The sequence below is a fragment of the Triticum aestivum genome, chromosome 7B, assembly GCF_018294505.1.
Source record: "Triticum aestivum cultivar Chinese Spring chromosome 7B, IWGSC CS RefSeq v2.1, whole genome shotgun sequence".
In the NCBI taxonomy this organism is placed as follows: Eukaryota; Viridiplantae; Streptophyta; class Magnoliopsida; order Poales; family Poaceae; genus Triticum; species Triticum aestivum.
Window position 1 is genome coordinate 23,309,370 of NC_057813.1, and position 7,831 is coordinate 23,317,200.

Sequence of the window (7,831 nt, forward strand, 5' to 3'; positions counted from 1 at the left end):
TGTAAGTGTACTGAAAGATTAACATGGATTACTCTTCTTTCAAGGCTGAATTTTATGTAAATTAGTTTATGTAAATTAATAATCGTCATTGCCTATTGCTGCACAGGCTGAATTTTTATTTAGGAGGTAGTTTGTAATTTTTATGTATTACCTTGGATTTGCATTGTTAAAAATTGCCCTTTTAATTTTTTTCACTAAATGGGCGATTGCCTTTTTGTGAAGACCTTTGTGTGGATATTTTAGTTTATGATAACCTGTCAATTCATTAGAGAACTTTCGTCACTTTCTGCTGGTATAATTCTTCAATTCCATTTGGACTTCTAAAGATCAGGAGGTGGTGTAGGTGATGATCAACAGGAGGTGCTGTAAGCGATGATCATCAGGATGTTGGTGTGCCATAGTTGTCTTTTTAGCCCGGTTCACCTTAATAATTGTCCATGCTACATCTCATGGGCAAGCCCCACCGTCGAGAAAAGTATTGGCCGCGAGCGGGATCAAACCTGGGACCTTCCATCCTATCCTATGTAGATGGAAATTAATAGTCCCACCCTGCTTTTTTACATTAAATCCTATACGTTCACGAGTTAAAGATCAACAAGTCAACAAGGAAGATGAAATATGGTTTTAAGACCTTGAGATTAAAAACATTGCACTTCTCAGCAAGTGGGTTTACAAACTACTCACTGAGAATGGAGTATGGCAGAAAATCATTCGCAACAAGTATGTGGGATCCAATGCAATTTCTCAAGTTCATTGGAAACCTGGGGATTCGCATTTCTGGAGTGGTGTGATGAAGGCCAAGGAATTCTTTTTCCAATTTGGGACCTTCTCAGTTAGGGACCAATCTGGGAAGATACCTGGCTAGGGAATAACCCACTAATGGTGCAATATCCGAGCTTGTATAGGATTGTTAGACATAAATTCGTCACAATCAAACAAGTTTTAGGACAAGAAAATCCTGATATTTCTTTCCGTAGGGACCTTTTTGGCCCTCGTCCGACAGCATGGAATGAATTACTCACTCGCTTGGAGGACATTCAACTGTCAGGTGAGCCGGACATTTTTCAATGAAACTTGTATCAGAATGGCAAATTTCAGTCAAATCCATGTATGATGCAATGGTTCATTGTGATGTTCCAGTTGATAACAAGAATTTGTGGAAGCTCAAAATCTCTCTAAGAGTGAAGATTTTCCTCTGGTTTCTTAACAGAGGAGTCATCCTAACTAGAGACAATCTGGCACGACGAAACTGGCATGGTTCCAAGACATGTGTCTTTTGCCAACATGACGAGTCTATTAAACACTTATTTTTTGAGTGCAAGTTCGCTCGGGCAGTTTGGGTCATAGTTCAAGTAGCTTCGAATCTATACCCACCACGTAGTGCACGGAACATGTTCGGCAACTGGTTGCGGGGTATTGATAAACAATTTTCTGCACATATTCTCGTGGGAGCGGCGGCCTTATGCTGGGCACTGTGGCTTACCAGGAATGATGTGATTTTTAATAACAAATGTGTCTCATCTCCTATGCATGTTATTCATGTGTGTACATGATGGCTCCGTACTTGGTCTATCCTGCAGAGGCCGGAGGACAGAGACCTTTTTATGATGGCGTCTACACGGCTGGAGCGTACGGCCAGGGAGGTTTTCTACCCCCATGGATGGCGGTGTGACCTACGGATAGGATCGACCACTCCTTAGCCTGGACATGTTTTTTTGATTGGCGTTGTATCGAATTATTTTTTGCTTTTAGGGTACTCTGGACTTTTTTGGTTGTGTGCATCTAGCTATGCAGAGGCCGGGCTTTCTTTCGATGCGATTGTATCACCTCGATATATCTATTCAATAAAATGTCCTTTATCGAAAAATGAAATATGGTTCATGTTTAACCAGACAGATGAAGAAAGTGTATGCCATGGCTCGCAAAAAAGAAGATATGAAGATACCAAAAAAATTGGAGCAAAGAGGAGAGGTGATCTGAAGATACATAAGAAAGTGTCTACCATGGCTCACAAAAAAGAAGATCTGAAGATACAAAAAAAAAATAGAGCAAGGAGGAGAACCAATCTGAAGATACAGAAAAAAAATGGCCATTTGAGTCTCCCGGCCCCCATGCGCCGTCGCCGCCACACCCGGCCCAGGAGGAGGGCACGCGCGTGAATCAGGGAGGAAGCAAGAGGCGTCCCGCCCGCGTCAACTGGTGGCGCGCGTGGAAGCGGCCGGGGTGGAACTGGTCGGGAGGGTGGCGCGCGAGGGAGAGCATGACGGCCCTGGCGGCAAGGTGGCGCGCAAGGGCACGGTGCTACTCTCCCCTGGCGGCGTTGCGTGAGGGAGATGAGGGGAGTGGGAATCAAGGGTGTGAGGGGGCTACGAAATCATTCCTGTGAGCTTACGCACCCGGGTACTGCTATCCTGGACGTGCATATTCTTTGGGATGTGCGCCACATGGAACAGAAAACACTAGGGGTCATGTTTGCTGGCAGAGGATTACAGACGTACATGGCCGTGATCGGTCTAGTTGGGCTAGGAGCACAAAAGGACAGATGCATGTGGGCTTGGAAGCAGGCATCTCCAGAAAAAAGACAGAGGAGTCATCCGCAGTCGTCCCGTGACAAATTCTCCTCCGTGCTCCTGTGGAGCTAGGTCGGCGGCGGGGGTAGCGGATGAAGTTTGAGAACGAGAGAAGAAACGAGATCTGAGGGGCAGCTTCACTTCCTGGAGAGGGAGCAGGGGAATCATTGGCCCGTCCGGGTGTGCGGAAGCAGATTTGGACGCGCATCGCGGCGAGCCATCTCCGGCGCCATCAGCCGTTGCCAGGGAGGAGGTAATTACGAGTCCCAATTTTCTTTGGCAAAGCCACTTATGCAGATGGGAGTTAGGGGGTTGGGCGGCAACAGGTTTGATTTTATCCGTATGTTGCTTAGCTTTTCTATCTGCGTATTGCAGAGTTATCCGGACGGGATGCGGAGAGCTAAATCTAGGTTCAGTTCCAGCTGCCTCCGTCAACATGCAGCTAATCATACTTCCATGGCCAGATTGAATCATCACGCTTCTGGAAGAAATAATCAGCGTTCGGGAATCTGAACCAGATCTTGTAAATCAGCAAGAAAAATGTTTGATTCGTACCCAATGGCGTCGAGCTGTGCCGTATCGATGGGGCAGAGCTCCTCGCCATGGGAGCGCTGACTGACCATGCCCTCCTCCATTGAGCGAGTATAATGGGAGTGAACAGAGAGGGACGCTGCAGCCTCGATCGTGGGTGTCACGGGTGTGCTTCCAGTATATTTTTTTGCTGGCACAAAAAAACAAACATGTGCAGAGCCTAGTACGTCCAAGACTCCCTACGACGACGGTCGCCGTAACATCCATCCGCCATTGTAATCGGACCAGGTAACCGAGCATAATTGCTGAGCATCTCGAGGTAGGGCGTCGGAAGCCAGCGGCCGAGATAGCGCGACCCGGGTGCGTAGGCTCAAGAAATCCACTGCCGAGGGGGCTAGGGTTAAGGAGGCGGCCCAGTCGGGCCTTAGGTAGTGGGATCATTTAGGATATTGTGTACTCTCCCATACCGCCATCACTTAGTGGACGTCCATTATCACACACGATTATAGATACGGCAGGGTCGGTGCGCGGCTGCACGCCGTCGACCTCTACAAGTAGCTGGTCGTCCGGAGGAGGGCAATCAGCGCCCCGCCCTAAGAAGCACCGGCCAATCCTTGCATAATTAACTACAAATGGTGGTGCTCAGCTAATCTAGAAGACAAAAATACTGAAATATTGTTGGTGCAATGGAATTCCAGCTTGATCGTTTCATAGGCAAAAATGTTTGTGTTGGCTTGACTACGTACTATGAATATACACTAAGTATTTTTTTTAGTTTTTATAGGTGAATTAATGTTATCATCAATACAAGGGAATTTATATGTACGAAACAACCAGGCTTGATGTGCATAGTACTATCCACTTCTTAAACCTACTTTATAAGTGGTATCATTTACTTTATATGCTCTAGGGCTATCTACTCCATTACTAGCTAATTCAGTCGAATGCTGCTATGTCCCTTGATTTGTATTCAATTTTTTTTTTGGATTTAACTCTGCCACAAGCTTGCCCACCAAACAAATAATGCATATGAATCAAGGAGAAGGAGAAATAAGCTATGCTCACAACTTCACATTCAGGTATATTATCCCCTCTCAATTATTTCACTAGCAATTAACAATAGAAGAAGGAGATATTTCAATTTGGTGTGCACAACCAGCGTCCAAGTACTAAAATATCAATGACCCGTTGCAACGCATGGGCCCTTTTGCTAGTTCTTTCCAAATCCCGCTTTCCCAATTTCGATGGCACAAGAGTTGAACTGGACCTCGTGATCAGTTTATCAAAAAAAGGACCTCGTGATCAGTACTACTACCGACCTAGGACACCACGACACTGTGCCAATTCCCAAAAAAAAAACGACTGTGCCAATTTACTTTTTTTTCCTTTTCCTTTTTCTTCTTTTTACTGTTTGTGGTTCATGTATTCGTTTTTTTTGTTCTTTTTTTCTTTTTTAATTGAACCTTCTAAAATTCAAGAAAATTTTCTTGAAATTTGTGAAATTTTTTCAAAACTAATGAAAAAAATTCAAATTCAGTGAATTATTTTTCAAAATTGATGAACTTATTTCAAATTTGATAAACTTTTTCAAATTCAATATACTTTTGTTAAATTCGATGAAATTCTGTTAAATCCGTGAACTTTCTCAAACTCATGATCATTGTCATTTTTTTGAACTTTTTATTAAATTAGTGAACTTTTTTTCAATTCCATGAACCTTTTAAAATCCGTGAACTTATTTGAATACATGAACTTTTTTTCTAATTCGTAAACTTTTTTTGCACTGCTAACTTTTTTATGCATGTTCCTGAACTTTCAAAAATTGTTCACATTTTTCAATTATGTTTACAAATAATTCAAAAATCTGAGCGAGGTATTCTACAATAAATAGCACGGCTACGCTGATTCCTAAAGTAATTCGCGTAGCAGTGAGTCACTAGCATCTAGTAGGTGTAGCAATTCTCAAAAAAAAATCTAGCAGGTGTAGCAGTTAGCCAAACTCGAAGACGGGTGTAGGCCTTACACTCGTCTAGTTAGCCAAACTTTTAACCAGTATTTTTTTCATAAGGAACCAAAGAAAATCGCAGGGAACATCTAACTACGATTGTAGGATGTACAGAGAGCATTTGTTTACTCTATGGACTGTGATATGTATAGCATAGATGCAAATTTTTGAAAAATCAAATATTTTCCAGTTAGCACAAGTTCTGATATAAAAAAAAACAACTAGTTTTGTCATGTTTCATACAACAAAAGCTTCATTTGCATATAAGTTTGCAAATCAAATGGCCACACATCTAAAGACATGAACATGATTACTTCACCAACTAAGAGTAATGACGGTAGCTAGTTCATGCCTAAACAGATCCATGTTAGGAGCGCTTTCCGCCGATGTTGAAGCATCCGATGCATTTGGCAGAATAACGTACTTCTTGTATCTATCTGGAATAGTTGGAACATATTCTGGATCCCTCTCACATCGAAGAAAGTGGAGATCCTCTATGTCATGGAGGCGGACGTAGTTATGTTGTGTCATAGTAGCCGCAACAATCATCTATTGTGTGTTAATCGAGTAGTTTGGCATCTTAAGCAAGATTTGTCGTTTCATCCTCTAGACACCAAAGGATCTAAAAGCATGTTATATTCAGTGGTTCATTTGTAAAACTTATTCAGAAATAAGTGATGGTGGTGATACAAACATTAAAGTATCACAACTTATTTCCGCCCCGCCTCCAATGGCCTTTAGCCTGTGGAAGTGCGGGGGATCTCGGCCCCCCACTAGCGGGAGGGACCCCGTTCTCGTTTTTGCTAGGTCGAACGTCTTGGTTGGGGCTGCGTGGCGGCGGTGATGTCCCTCGGTAGCAATAATGTCTCCCACATCCTATCCCCGTCCCGATGATGCAAATAGCGTTGTCGGAGGATGTGTGGAGTTGTGTCTCTGTCGGATCTCATGAGATTCGATCGGTGCCGGTCTTCGGTGGATCTATTTGGATCCAATTTTTATTCGTCTTCGTTTGTGTGGTTCCAGGTTTGATCTTTCCGATCTACAACTAACTTCATCAGCGATGGTTGCTGCTCTGGTGTGCTGGTCCTTTGGAGCCTTAGCACGACAACTTCCCGACTGTCTACTACAACAAGGTTTGTCCGGCTCCGGTGATGGAGGGGTGATGACGGCGGCGCGCCTTCGGCTCGCTCTAGTGCTTGTAGTCGTCGCTAGGTGGTCCATAGACCTGGTTGTAATTTTTATTACCTCTTGTGTCCTCTGTACTTCCATGATTGATGAATAAATTGGAAATTTCTCTCGTAAAAAAAGTATCACTACTTATTTCAACTATATTCAGAAATCATTGAGGCTATATAAAGCTTCCTTCTGCTCTAAGATTTCATGCCCTGGATTTGTGCGGTGATAGCAATATGCGTGAACCAATATGACACCGAGGAACTTTTTAGTTTATATGATGGAAGTGTATGAGAGTGTATTTGCCTAATTATTATTCCCTCCAATCCATATTAGTTGTCTCTCAAACACATATGTATCTAGCACTAAAATACTCCCTCCATCCGAAAATACTTGTCTTAAAAATGGATAAAATGGATGTATCTATAACTAAAATAAGTCTAGATACAACTATTTCGAGGACAAGTATTTCCGGACGGAGGGAGTACTTCCAGATACATTTGTTTGTGTGACAAGTAATATGGATGGGAGGAAGTATTTTTGTTTGTTTCAAAGGTATGCTTGCTCATCTGTATCTCTTCATTTTGCTTCTAGGTTTGCTTCCTTTATTTCTTTTCATCGTTCGGTCACAAAGATAGGGGATACAAAGGCATTCATCCATTATTTAGTTTTTTAGGCTTTTCATTCTTTAGCTCAGATCATACTCTCTAATATATGCCGAAAGTATGATCAACAAATGTCAAAGTAACATAATGTTTTCAAATTGCCAAGATATGCATAAGACTTTGTAATAAGAGCTACAATATATATTTAGCTGTTTACTTCATTTGAAAAGTTCACTTCATGACAGGACATGGTGCGCTATAGAGGCTTGTTGTATAATTTATTTACCTTGCTTTGCAGATTGATATATCATGAACCGTTAAGGGAAACACTTCCTATCAGCCGTCATACAGAAAGCATTCGTCAGACTAGTCAAGAACCGTAGATGTGTTTTTCATCTCACGGTTGAGGTTGCTTCCAAAATCCGTCCGGTTGTTTCAAAACCAGGCCGATTATTAAGCCACCTCTCATGGGCCCGTTTATCACGCATTAATCTCTCCAGCGTCCAGCCCCAAACTCAGCAAACCTATTCCCGTCTCGCCCGCTCCAATCGTCTCCATCGCCGAGCTCACCACTGCCCCGCCATTGCCGATTTCTTCGCCAAGAACCTGCCGTCTGCGCTGCGCCCGTGAGTTTCCCCTTGCCGGTGTGCCGTCTTGTTCGGTGGTCGCGCTCGACATTATCCACTGCGAGCGACGCGAGCACGAGCGAGCTCCCAACCCTCCGCCTAGTGATCTCCACCAGGTTCGCCCCATGCCCTCCGGTCTAGCGCGCGGATCGTCGTCCCGGTTATGGTTTGAAGCCAACACGCTAGGAAGGTTTGCAGGATTCAGCGCCTTCCCTCTGTAGGCAGCAACATCCCAATCTTGACGGTAAAATTAGTTGTTGTCCTAGATAACAAAATTGTGCTCCCACAAACTGGCAGCAAGTGTTGATTATTCCGATTCTT